The sequence below is a fragment of the Ranitomeya imitator genome, chromosome 2 (genome assembly GCF_032444005.1).
Source record: "Ranitomeya imitator isolate aRanImi1 chromosome 2, aRanImi1.pri, whole genome shotgun sequence".
NCBI lineage: Eukaryota > Metazoa > Chordata > Amphibia > Anura > Dendrobatidae > Ranitomeya > Ranitomeya imitator.
In genome coordinates this window covers 61,346,114-61,359,401 of record NC_091283.1, presented here as the reverse complement: position 1 = coordinate 61,359,401, position 13,288 = coordinate 61,346,114, and the positions used below count along the sequence as shown (strand labels likewise).

Here is a 13,288-nt window from a genome sequence, read left to right as displayed (position 1 = left end):
GTCCTCCATATAAAAAGCGGACATGTTGTTTTAGTGGCACCGTTTTGTCAGTGAAACAGCACAGGGAGGCTGCTGCTGCTGCAAGTTGTCATATAGTTAGATGCTGGAAGGTCGATTTCACACAGGACAGAATCCTATCTAACTAGTTTGTGCTAATAGTGTTGTGCAAGTAGGAGTCCACATTTCCTTATCAAAATCGTTTGGGCTAATATTAGTGTGCAGGCTACAGACCCCATTTCTCAATCAAATTTGTTTGGGTGAATGCTGTGTTGCAGGCAGGCAGTCACATTTCTTAATCAAAATCCTTTGGGCTAATTTTGGTGTGCAAGCACCAGCCCCCATTTCCTAATCCAAAATCGTTTAGGTTAATACTGTGTTGCAGTCAGGAAATCACATTTCCTAATCGAAATTGTTTGGGATACTATTTTTGTGCAGACACGAGGCTCCATTTCCTAATCAAAATCATTTGGGCTCATATTGTTATGCAGGCACACTATCTCAGCAAATAAATATGGATTATTAATTTACAGTGGGTATGGAAAGTATTCAGACCCCTTTAAATTTTTCACTCTTTGTTTCATTGCAGCCATTTAGTAAATTCAAAAAAGTTCATTTTTTTTCACATTAATGTGCACTCTTCAGCCCATCTTGACTAAAAAACAGAAACGTAGTAATTTTTGCAAATTTTGTAAAAAAGAAAAACTGAGATATCACATGGTCATAAGTGTTCAGACACTCATATGTAAGTCACATTTCCTTGTGATCCTCCTTGATCTAATATATAAAGCTGAGTGTGTGTGTGTGTGTGTGTGTGTGTGTGTGTATGTGTGTCTGTGTGTATGTCCGGGATTGGCATCTGCACCGTCGCAGCTACAGCCACAAAATTTTGCGCAGTCACACGTCTGGACCCCGAGAGCGTCATAGGCTATGTTGTGAGGTGAAATTTTAACCCCGCGTGTTCCAATTCACCAAACAATTTTGCCCCTATCTACATAATGGGGGAAAAAGTGAAAGGAAAAGTGTTGGAGGCAAATTGACCGCTGCCAGATGTGAACAAGGGGGACTTAAAGAGTGAGAGCGATGGCGCCAAAGAGTATATACCGTACAGTTGCTAAGATGGGGCCCCGACATTGGATACTCACCACACACGGGGATATGAACACACACACACAAAATGCGCCACACACTACCACGTGCTTGAACACATATCACCCTCAGCACACATTTCACCACACATACACAAACCTCGCCACATAAAAGTCAAAACACAAAAGTCGCTGCTCAAAACTCGCCACGCGCAAAACTCGCCATGTGTAAAACTCACATCATGGAAAACTCACCACACGCAAAACTTGCACACGCGGAAAAATTGCCGCATGCACAAAAGTTGCAACACATGCAAAAGTTGCCTCACACAAAACTTGCACATACTCAAAATGCACCACACATGAAACTCGCCATGCGCAAAACTTGCTGCACACAACTTGCTACACTAACCTGTCACATGCAACTTGACACACAAAAAATTGCTACACGCATGTCGCCACACAAAACTCATCTCACAAAAGTCGCTACATGCATGTCGCCACACGCCACTCAACACACACAACTTGATACATGCAACTCGCCCTGAAACACACACAAGTCTGGTATTATCCTTCAAAAGTAAAAATCTGATTAATAAGCAGACAAACTACAAGAGCAACAAATGTACCATATAGGAAATACGGCAGCTGTCAGTCACATGATCCGTCTATTATGTGTATGTGTGAGCTAATATATACTGCCAGGGGGGAGGGCTTCCTGTTGGCTGGGGATTTATCAGGCTGCCAATTTAGCTTACAATTACTGAGGTAAAAATACTGACCAAATAACGTGTGAACGCGGTCTAATACAGGAGGAGATGACACGCAGATATATACTATATACAGGAGGAGATGACACAGGTGTATATACTATATACAGGAGGAGATGACACAGGTGTATATACTATATACAAGAGGAGATGACATACAGGTATATACTATATACAGGAGGAGATGATATACAGGTATATACTATAAACAGGAGGAGATGACCCACTGGTATATACTATATACAGGGGAGATGACACACAGGTACATACTTTATACAGGGGAGATGACACACAGTTATATACTATATACAGGAGGAGATGACACACAGGTATATACTATATACAGGGGAGATGACACACAGGTATATACTATATACAGGAGGAGATACACAGGTATATACTATATACAGGAGGAGATGACTTAACAGGTATATACTATATACAGGAGGAGATGACATACAGGTATATACTATATAAAAGAGGAGATGGCACATAGGTATATAGAGAACACATACAGCAGGTATATACTATATACAGGGGAGATGACATACAGGTATACACTATATACAGGATATGACATACAGGTATATACTATATATAGAAGTAGATGACATACAGGTATATAGTATATACAGAAGAGATGACATACAGGTATACTGTATACTATATACAGGAGGAGATGACACATAGGTATATACAATATACAGGAGGAGATGACACACAGCAGGTATATACTATTTACAGGGGAGATGACATACAGGTATATACTATATACAGGTGTATACTATATATAAGGGAGATGACAAACATGTATATACTGAGGGGAAAATGAGAGGCGTGAGGTGAAAATGAGGGGTGTGAGGTGAAAATGAAAAGGTATGAGTGGAAAATGAGAGGAATGAGGGAAAATAGTGGAGTGATGACAGATGTGAGGTCGAAATGACAAGTGTTATGGGGGAATGAGAGGAGTGAGGGGGAAAATGAGAGATGTGAGGGGGAAAATGAGAGGCGTGATTGGAAAATAAGAGAAGTGAGGTGCTATAACTAACCACAGATATTTACTATGCCCAGGCAACACCGGGCTCTTCAGCTAGTATAAAATAAACTAATAGGACTTGACTTGGAAAGGCACACACCTGTCTTTATAAGACCTCACAGTGTATGTCAGGCCAAATGAGAATCATGAGGTCAAAGGAACTGGCCAAGGAGCTCAGAGACAGAATTGTGGCAAGGCACAGATCTGACCAAGGTGGCAAAAGAATTTCTGCACAACTCAAGGTTCCTAAGAGCACAGTGGCCTCTATAAACCTTAAATGGAAGAAGTTTGGGACCACCAGAAGGATTGGCCGCTGCGGATCCGCAGCAGAGTTCCATCAGGTTTACAGTACCATGTAAACATATGGAAAGCCAAATCCGCTGTGCCCATGGTGCGGAAAATACCACGCGGGAACGCTGCGTTGTATTTTCCGCAGCATGTCAATTCTTTGTGCGGATTCCGCAGCGTTTTACACCTGTTCCTCAATAGGAATCCGCAGGTGAAATCCGGACAAAAAACACTGGAAATCCGCGGCAAATCCGCAGGTAAAACGCAGTGCCTTTTACCCGCGGATTTTTCAAAAATGGTGCTGAAAAATCTCATACAAATCCGCAACGTTGGCACATAGCCTTAGGGCTAGGGTTGGGTTGGAATTAGGGTTGTGGTTAGGGTTAGGGGTGTGTTGGGGTTACGGGTGTGTTGGGGTTAGGGTTGTGATTAGGGTTACGGCTACAGTTGGGATAAGGGTTAGGGGTGTGTTGGAGTTAGAATTGAGGGGTTTCCACTGTTTAGGCACATCAGGGGGTCTCCAAACGCAACATGGCGCCACCATTGATTCCAGCCAATCTTGTATTCAAAAAGTCAAATGGTGCTCCCTCACTTCCGAGCCCCGACGTGCACCCAAACAGTGGTTTACCCCCACATATGGGGTACCAGCATACTCAGGACAAACTGCGCAACAATTACTGGGGTCCAATTTCTCCTGTTACCCTTGTGAAAATAAAGAAATGCTTGCTAAAACATCATTTTTGAGGAAAGAAACATGATTTTTTATTTTCACGGCTCTGCGTTGTAAACGTCTGTGAAGCACTTGGGGGTTCAAAGTGCTCACCACATATCTAGATAAGTTCCTTGGGGGGTCTAGTTTCTAAAATGGGGTCACTTGTGGGGGGTTTCTACTGTTTAGGCACACCAGGGGCTCTGCAAACGCAATGTGACGCCCGCAGACCATTCCATCAAAGTCTGCATTTCAAAAGTCACTACTTCCCTTCTGAGCCCCGACGTGTGCCCAAACAGTGGTTTACCCCCACACATGGGGTATCAGCGTACTCAGGAGAAACTGGACAACAACTTTTGGGGTCCAATTTCTCCTGTAACCCTTGGGAAAATAAAAAATTCTGGGCTAAATAATTATTTTTGAGGAAAGAAAACGTATTTATTATTCTCACGGCTCTGCATTATAAACTTCTATGAAGCACTTGGGGGTTCAAAGTGCTCACCACACATCTAGATAAGTTCCTTTCGGGGTCTAGTTTCCAAAATGGGGTCACTTGTGGGGGGTTTCTACTGTTTAGGCACATCAGGGGCTCTGCAAACGCAACGTGACGCCCGCAGAGCATTCCATCAAAGTCTGCATTTCAAAACGTCACAACTTCAATTCCGAGCCCCGGCATGTGCCCAAACAGTAGGTTACCCCCACATATGGGGTGCCACCGTACTCAGGAGAAACTGGACAACAAATATTGGGGTCAAATTTCTCCTGTTACCCTTGGGAAAATTAAAAAATTCTGGGCTAAATAATTATTTTTGAGGAAAGAAAACGTATTTATTATTTTCACGGCTCTGCATTATAAACTTCTGTGAAGCACTTGGGGGTTCAAAGTGCTCACCACACATCTAGATAAGTTCCTTTCAGGGTCTAGTTTCCAAAATGGGGTCACTTGTGGGGGGTTTCTACTGTTAAGCCACATCAGGGGCTCTGCAAACGCAACGTGACGCCCACAGAGCATTCCATCAAAGTCTGCATTTCAAAACGTCACTACTTCACTTCCGAGCCCCAGCATGTGCCCAAACAGTGGTTTACCACCACATATGGGGTATCAGCGTACTCAGGAGAAACTGGACAACAACATTTGGGGTCAAATTTCTCCTGTTACCCTTTGTAAAATAAAAAATTGCAGGCTAAAAGATCATTTTTGAGAAAATAATTTTTTTTTTTATTTTCATGGCTCTGCGTTATAAACTTCTGTGAAGCACTTGGGGGTTCAAAGTCCTCACCACACATCTAGATTAGTTCCTTTGGGGGTCTAGTTTCCAAAATGGTGTCATTTCTGGGGGATCTCCAATGTTTAGGCACACAGGGGCTCTCCAAACGTGACATGGTGTCCGCTAATGATTGGAGCTAATTTTCCATTTAAAAAGCCAAATAGCGTGCCATCCCTTCCGAGCCCTGCCGTGCACCCAAACAGTGGTTTACCCCCACATATGGGGTATCAGCGTACTCAGGACAAACTGGACAACAATATTTGGGGTCCAATTTCTCCTATTATCCTTGGCAAAATAGGAAGTTCCAGGCTAAAAAATCATTTTTGAGGAAAGAAAAATTATTTTTTATTTTCATGGCTCTGCGTTATAAACTTCTGTGAAGCACCTGGGGGTTTAAAGTGCTCAATATGCATCTAGATAAGTTCCTTGGGGGGTCTAGTTTCCAAAATGGGGTCACTTGTGGGGGAGCTCCAATGCATAGGCACACAGGGGCTCTCCAAACGCGACATGGTGTCCGCTAACAATTGGAGCTAATTTTCCATTCAAAAAGTCAAATGGCGCGCCTTCCCTTCCGAGCCCTGCCGTGTGCCCAAACAGTGGTTTACCCCCACATATGAGGTATCGGCGTACTCGGGAGAAATTGCCCAACAAATTTTATGATCCATTTTATCCTGCCCATGTGAAAATGAAAAAATTGAGGCGAAAAGAATTTTTTTGTGAAAAAAAAGTACTTTTTCATTTTTACAGATCAATTTGTGAAGCACCTGAGGGTTTAAAGTGCTCACTAGGCATCTAAATAAGTTCCTTGGGGGGTCTAGTTTCCAAAATGGGGTCACTTGTGGGGGAGTGCCAATGTTTAGGCACACAGGAGCTCTCCAAACGCAACATGGTGTCCGCTAACGATGGAAATAATTTTTCATTCGAAAAGTCAAATGGCGCTCCTTCCCTTCCGAGCCTTACCATGTGCCCAAACAGTGGTTTACCCCCACATATGAGGTATCGGCGTACACAGGAGAAATTGCCCAACACATTTTAGGATCCATTTTATCCTGTTGCCCATGTGAAAATGAAAAAATTGAGGCTAAAAGAATTTTTTTGTGAAAAAAAAGTACTTTTTCATTTTTACGGATCAATTTGTAAAGCACCTGGGGGTTCAAAGTGCTCACTATGCATCTAGATAAGTTCCTTGGGGTGTCTAGTTTCCAAAATGTGGTCACTTGTGGGGGAGCTCCAATTTTTAGGCACACGGGGGCTCTCCAAACGTGACATGGTGTCCGCTAAAGAGTGGAGCCAATTTTTGATTCAAAAAGTCAAATGGCGCTCCTTCCCTTCCAAGCCCTGCCGTGCGCCCAAACAGTGGTTTACTCCCACATATGAGGTATCAGCGTACTCAGGACAAATTGGACAACAACTTTCGTGGTTCAGTTTCTCCTTTTACCATTGGGAAAATAAAAAAATTGTTGCTAAAAGATAATTTTTGTGACTAAAAAGTTAAATGTTTTTTTTTTTCCTTCCATGTTGCTTCTGCTGCTGTGAAGCACCTGAAGGGTTAATAAACTTCTTGAATGTGGTTTTGAGTACCTTGAGGGGTGCAATTTTTAGAATGGTGTCACTTTTGGGTATTTTCAGCCATATAGACCCCTCAAACTGACTTCAAATGTGAGGTGGTCCCTAAAAAAAAATGGTTTTGTAAATTTCGTTGTAAAAATGAGAAATCGCTGGTCAAATTTTAACCCTTATAACTTCCTAACAAAAAATTTTGTTTCCAAAATTGTGCTGATGTAAAGTAAACATGTGGGAAATGTTATTTATTAACTATTTTGTGTCACATATCTCTCTGGTTTAACAGAATAAAAAATCAAAATGTGAAAATTGCGAAATTTTCAAAATTTTCGCCAAATTTCCGTTTTTATCACAAATAAACGCAGAATTTATTTACCTAAATTTACCACTAACATGAAGCCCAATATGTCACGAAAAAACAATCTCAGAACCGCTAGGATCCGTTGAAGCGTTCCTGAGTTATTACCTCATAAAGGGACACTGGTCAGAATTGCAAAAAACGGCAAGGTCTTTAAGGTCAAAATAGGCTGGGTCATGAAGGGGTTTATGTACACTCTTCAGCCCATCTTGACTAAAAAACAGAAACGTAGTAATTTTTGCAAATTTTGTAAAAAAGAAAAACTGAGATATCACATGGTCATAAGTGTTCAGACACTCATATGTAAGTCACATTTCCTTGTGATCCTCCTTGATCTAATATATAAAGCTGTGTGTGTGTGTGTGTGTGTGTGTGTGTGTGTGTGTGTGTGTGTGTGTGTGTGTGTATCTGTGTGTATGTCCGGGATTGGCATCTGCACCGTCGCAGCTACAGCCACAAAATTTTGCGCAGTCACACGTCTGGACCCCGAGAGCATCATAGGCTATGTTGTGAGGTGAAATTTTAACCCCGCGTGTTCCAATTCACCAAACAATTTTGCCCCTATCTACATAATGGGGGTAAAAGTGAAAGGAAAAGTGTTGGAGGCAAATTGACCGCTGCCAGATGTGAACAAGGGGGACTTAAAGAGTGAGAGCGATGGCGCCAAAGAGTATATACCGTACAGTTGCTAAGATGGGGCCCCGACATTGGATACTCACCACACACGGGGATATGAACACACACACACAAAATGCGCCACACACTACCACGTGCTTGAACACATATCACCCTCAGCACACATTTCACCACACATACACAAACCTCGCCACATAAAAGTCAAAACACAAAAGTCGCTGCTCAAAACTTGCCACGCGCAAAACTCGCCATGTGTAAAACTCACATCATGGAAAACTCACCACACGCAAAACTTGCACACGCGGAAAAATTGCCGCATGCACAAAAGTTGCAACACATGCAAAAGTTGCCTCACACAAAACTTGCACATACTCAAAATGCACCACACATGAAACTCGCCATGCACAAAACTTGCTGCACACAACTTGCTACACTAACCTGTCACATGCAACTTGACACACAAAAAATTGCTACACGCATGTCGCCACACAAAACTCATCTCACAAAAGTCGCTACATGCATGTCGCCACACGCCACTCAACACACACAACTTGATACATGCAACTCGCCCTGAAACACACACAAGTCTGGTATTATCCTTCAAAAGTAAAAATCTGATTAAAAAGCAGACAAACTACAAGAGCAACAAATGTACCATATAGGAAATACGGCAGCTATCAGTCACATGATCCGTCTATTATGTGTATGTGTGAGCTAATATATACTGCCAGGGGGGAGGGCTTCCTGTTGGCTGGGGATTTATCAGGCTGCCCATTTAGCTTACAATTACTGAGGTAAAAATACTGACCAAATAACGTGTGAACGCGGTCTAATACAGGAGGAGATGACACGCAGATATATACTATATACAGGAGGAGATGACACAGGTGTATATACTATATACAGGAGGAGATGACACAGGTGTATATACTATATACAAGAGGAGATGACATACAGGTATATACTATATACAGGAGGAGATGATATACAGGTATATACTATAAACAGGAGGAGATGACCCACTGGTATATACTATATACAGGGGAGATGACACACAGTTACATACTATATATAGGGGAGATGACACACAGTTATATACTATATACAGGAGGAGATGACACACAGGTATATACTATATACAGGGGAGATGACACACAGGTATATACTATATACAGGAGGAGATGACACACAGGTATATACTATATACAGGAGGAGATGACACACAGGTATATACTATATACAGGAGGAGATGACATACAGGTATATACAGGGGAGATGACACACAGGTATATACTATATACAGGAGGAGATACACAGGTATATACTATATACAGGAGGAGATGACATACAGGTACATACTATATACAGGAGCAGATGAGACAGGTATATACTATATACAGGAGGAGATGACATACAGGTGTATATATATAAAAGAGGAGATGACATACAGGTATATACTATATAAAAGAGGAGATGGCACATAGGTATATAGAGAACACATACAGCAGGTATATACTATATACAGGGGAGATGACATACAGGTATACACTATATACAGGATATGACATACAGGTATATACTATATATAGAAGTAGATGACATACAGGTATATAGTATATACAGAAGAGATGACATACAGGTATACTGTATACTATATACAGGAGGAGATGACACATAGGTATATACAATATACAGGAGGAGATGACACACAGCAGGTATATACTATTTACAGGGGAGATGACATACAGGTATATACTATATACAGGAGATGACATACAGGTGTATACTATATATAAGGGAGATGACAAACATGTATATACTGAGGGGAAAATGAGAGGCGTGAGGTGAAAATGAGGGGTGTGAGGTGAAAATGAAAAGGTATGAGTGCAAAATGAGAGGAATGAGGGATAATAGTGGAGTGATGACAGATGTGAGGTCGAAATGACAAGTGTTATGGGGGAATGAGGAGTGAGGGGGAAAATGAGAGATGTGAGGGGGAAAATGAGAGGCGTGATTGGAAAATAAGAGAAGTGAGGTGCTATAACTAACCACAGATATTTACTATGCCCAGGCAACACCGGGCTCTTCAGCTAGTTTAAAATAAACTAATAGGACTTGACTTGGAAAGGCACACACCTGTCTTTATAAGACCTCACAGTGTATGTCAGGCCAAATGAGAATCATGAGGTCAAAGGAACTGGCCAAGGAGCTCAGAGACAGAATTGTGGCAAGGCACAGATCTGACCAAGGTGGCAAAAGAATTTCTGCACAACTCAAGGTTCCTAAGAGCACAGTGGCCTCTATAAACCTTAAATGGAAGAAGTTTGGGACCACCAGAAGTCTTCCTAGACCTGGCCGCCCAGCCAAACTAAGCAATTGTGGGAGAAGAGCCTTAGTGAGAGAAGTAAAGAAGAACCGCAAGATCACTGTGGCTGAGATGCAGTAGGGAGATGGGAGAAAGTTCCACAAAGTCAAGTATCACTGCAGCCCTCCACCAGTCGGGCATTTGTGGCAGAGTGGCCCAACGGAAGCCTCTCCTCAGTGAAAGACATATGAAAGCCCACATAGAGTTTGCTAAAAAAAACACATGAAGGACTCCCAGACTATGAGAAATAAGATTATCTGGTCTGATGAGACAGAGACCTTTTTGATGATAATTGTAAGCGGTGTGTGTGGAGAAAACCATGCATTGCTCATCACCTGCCCAATACAATCCCAACAGTGAAACATGGTGGTGGCAGTATCATACTATGGGGGTGTTTTTCATCTGCATGTATAGGATGACTTGTCATTGAAGGAAAAATGAATGCGGAGAACTACAGAGAGATCCTGGATGAAAACCTCTTCCAGAGTGCTCTGGACCTCAGACTTGGCCGAAGGTTCACCTTCCAATAGGACAATGACCCTAAGCACACAGCTAAAATAACAAAGGAGACGCTTCAGAACAACTCTGTGACCATTCTTGACTGGCCCAGCCAGAGTCCTGACCCAAACCCAATTGAGCATCTCTGGAGAGACCTGAAAATGGCTGTCCACCAACATTCACCATCCAATCTGACAGAACTGGAGAGGATCTGCAAGGAAGAATGGCAGAGGATCCCCAGATCCAGGTGTGAAAAACTTATTGCATCATTCCCAAGAAGACTCATGGCTGTACTAGCTCAAAAGGTTCTTCTACTCAATACTGAACAAAGGGTCTGAATACTTCTGACCATGTGATATTTCAGTTTCAATTTTTTAATAAATTTGCAAAAATTACTACATTTCTGTTTTTTTTTCAGTCAAGATGGGATGCAGAGTGTACATTATTGAGAACAAAATTAACTTTTTTTGAATTTCCAAATGGCTGCAATGAAACAAAGAGTGAAAAATGTAAAGATGTATGAATACTTTCCGTACCTACTGTAGTGACAGGTGACTGACAGGTCTGGATCTAGAGTTGTGAAACAGCTGGTTAAAAGAGGGGAAGGGTACATCCAACATGAGTGGGGAAAAAGCGAGGTTGTGGTGGGAGGGGGACTAGGCTTGGTGTTCGATTTGTGGGTTAGTTGGAAGTGTTACTGAAAGCTCTACTGAACAAACACCGTCTCGTCCTATCCAAAGATAGCTAACAACATCTGTTACTGGACGGGCTATTTGACTCCCTTTCTTTAGCAGCCGTACAGCGGTATGCCTTGTTGATGATGGCCAAAAAGAGCATGTGCTAAAGTAGATGGCAAGTGCTGCATCAAGTACCCTCTCCCTCTTAAAATCACACCCAGTACAGTCCTCAGAGATGTCACCCCAATAACCCTTGTTCCCCCCGCGTCACTTCTCTCCAACTGACCAACTAACTCCGGGGAACCACAGGTGGACAAGTCTGCAGAGCTGTTCACACATTCTGTTCATGGGCATCAGAGGTCTGCTCCAAAGATTCACAGACTCAAGAGGAGGAGAGCATTTGCACCAAATTTTTTTCAGCTTGATCCGAGCCTGGAGGAATTAGGGTACGAGTAGAAAACAGACCCTCATCACCAGACCTTAACCCTAGGTGGTGGAGGTGATCCTGAGAGAAATTTAGCTTGAATGTACTTTGGGAATGTAGAACCATTACTATTAAATTTTGAAGATGGAGAGAGAGAGAGACAGAGAGAGACAGAGAGAGAGAGACAGAGAGAGAGAAAGATTTGTGTCATGGTTATCATCAGACTACGTGCGACTGTAGAACGAGTCTGACTTCGGGTCAGAAGATTGAAGGTTCGATTCCCTTCGTGGTCAAGACATTCTCTTCTTTCCGCACACTTTTCTAAAAAATGTAAATATGCTTGGAGTTCGTTACGAAAGTTTAGAAAAATAAAATCTGTTACACAGCTGTAAAGCAACCAAGCGCCTTTAACAAACCCAAAAAAATATAGAGCGGTCAGAAGTAAGATTTGAACGCACACATTCCGTTGGAGGCCAGTTCATCCTACGATGTGTGAAGAGTCATACGGGAGGAATCAGAGAGCACTGTTCTTGGTGCCCACAACAAGCAATATAAAAATAAGACAGATCACAGTCTGCAACGACAGGAGATTGTGCAGAGAGTGTAACTCTTGACGGACAGAAAAAGATTCTAGAATGTGAGCATATTTATCTTGGCAACGGAATCACGATAGAGAACAATAAACGTTAATGTGTAGACCGTGTGGCCTAATGGATAAGGGGTCTGACTTCGGATCAGAAGATTGAGGGTTCGAGTCCCTTCGTGGTCGCGGCAATCTCTTTCTGCACACTTTTCGAAAAAATGTAAATATGCTTAGCATTCGTTGCGAAAATATAGACAAATAAGATCTGTTATACAGCTGTTAAAGGGACACTGTCACCTGGATTTGGAGGGAACAATCTTCAGCCATGGAGGCGGGGTTTGGGGGTTTTTGATTCACCCTTTCCTTACCCGCTGGCTGCAATATTGGATTGAAGTTCATTCTCTGTCCTCCGTAGTACATGCCTGCACAAGAGAAGATTGCATTGCGCAGGCGTGTACTACGGAGGACATAGAATGAACTTCAATCCAATATTGCAGCCAGCATGAAGCCAGCGGGTAAGGAAAGGGTGAATCAAAAACCCCCAAACCCCGCCTCCATGGCTGAAGATTGTTCCCTCCAAATTCAGGTGACAGTGTCCCTTTAAGCAACCAAACCCAATAAACAAAAAAAATTGAGTGAACAGAAGTAAGATTTGAACCCACACCTTCCGTTGGAGGGCCAGTTCATCTTACGATGGGTGAAGAGTCATACGGGAGGAATCAGAGAGCACTGTTCTTTGGGCCCACCAACAATCAATATAAAAATAAGACATATCAAAGTCTGGAACAAAAGGAGATTGTGCAGAGAGTGTAACTCTTGACGGACAGAAAAAGATTCTAGAATGTGAACATATTTATCTTGACCACGGAAACACGATAGAGAACAAAAAAGATTAATGTGTAGACCACGTGGCCTAATGGATAAGGCGTCTGACTTCGGATCAGAAGATTGAGGGTTCGAGTCCCTTCATGGTTGTGGCAATCTCTTTCCCCCTACTTTTTGAAAAAAAATGGACACATGCTGAGTGA

The 13,288-nt window shown here is 42.4% G+C and overlaps 2 non-coding genes across 2 annotated transcripts; both read left to right on the top strand.

Moving 5' to 3' along the window:
• The first annotated feature begins 12,373 nt into the window (after positions 1-12,373).
• On the top strand, positions 12,374-12,446 carry TRNAR-UCG (transfer RNA arginine (anticodon UCG)). Its single transcript has one exon. It is a non-coding gene; the product is annotated as a tRNA-Arg (tRNA).
• A 716-nt stretch (positions 12,447-13,162) lies between these two features.
• TRNAR-UCG (transfer RNA arginine (anticodon UCG)) lies at positions 13,163-13,235 on the top strand. Its single transcript has one exon. It is a non-coding gene; the product is annotated as a tRNA-Arg (tRNA).
• The last annotated feature ends 53 nt before the right edge of the window (positions 13,236-13,288 follow it).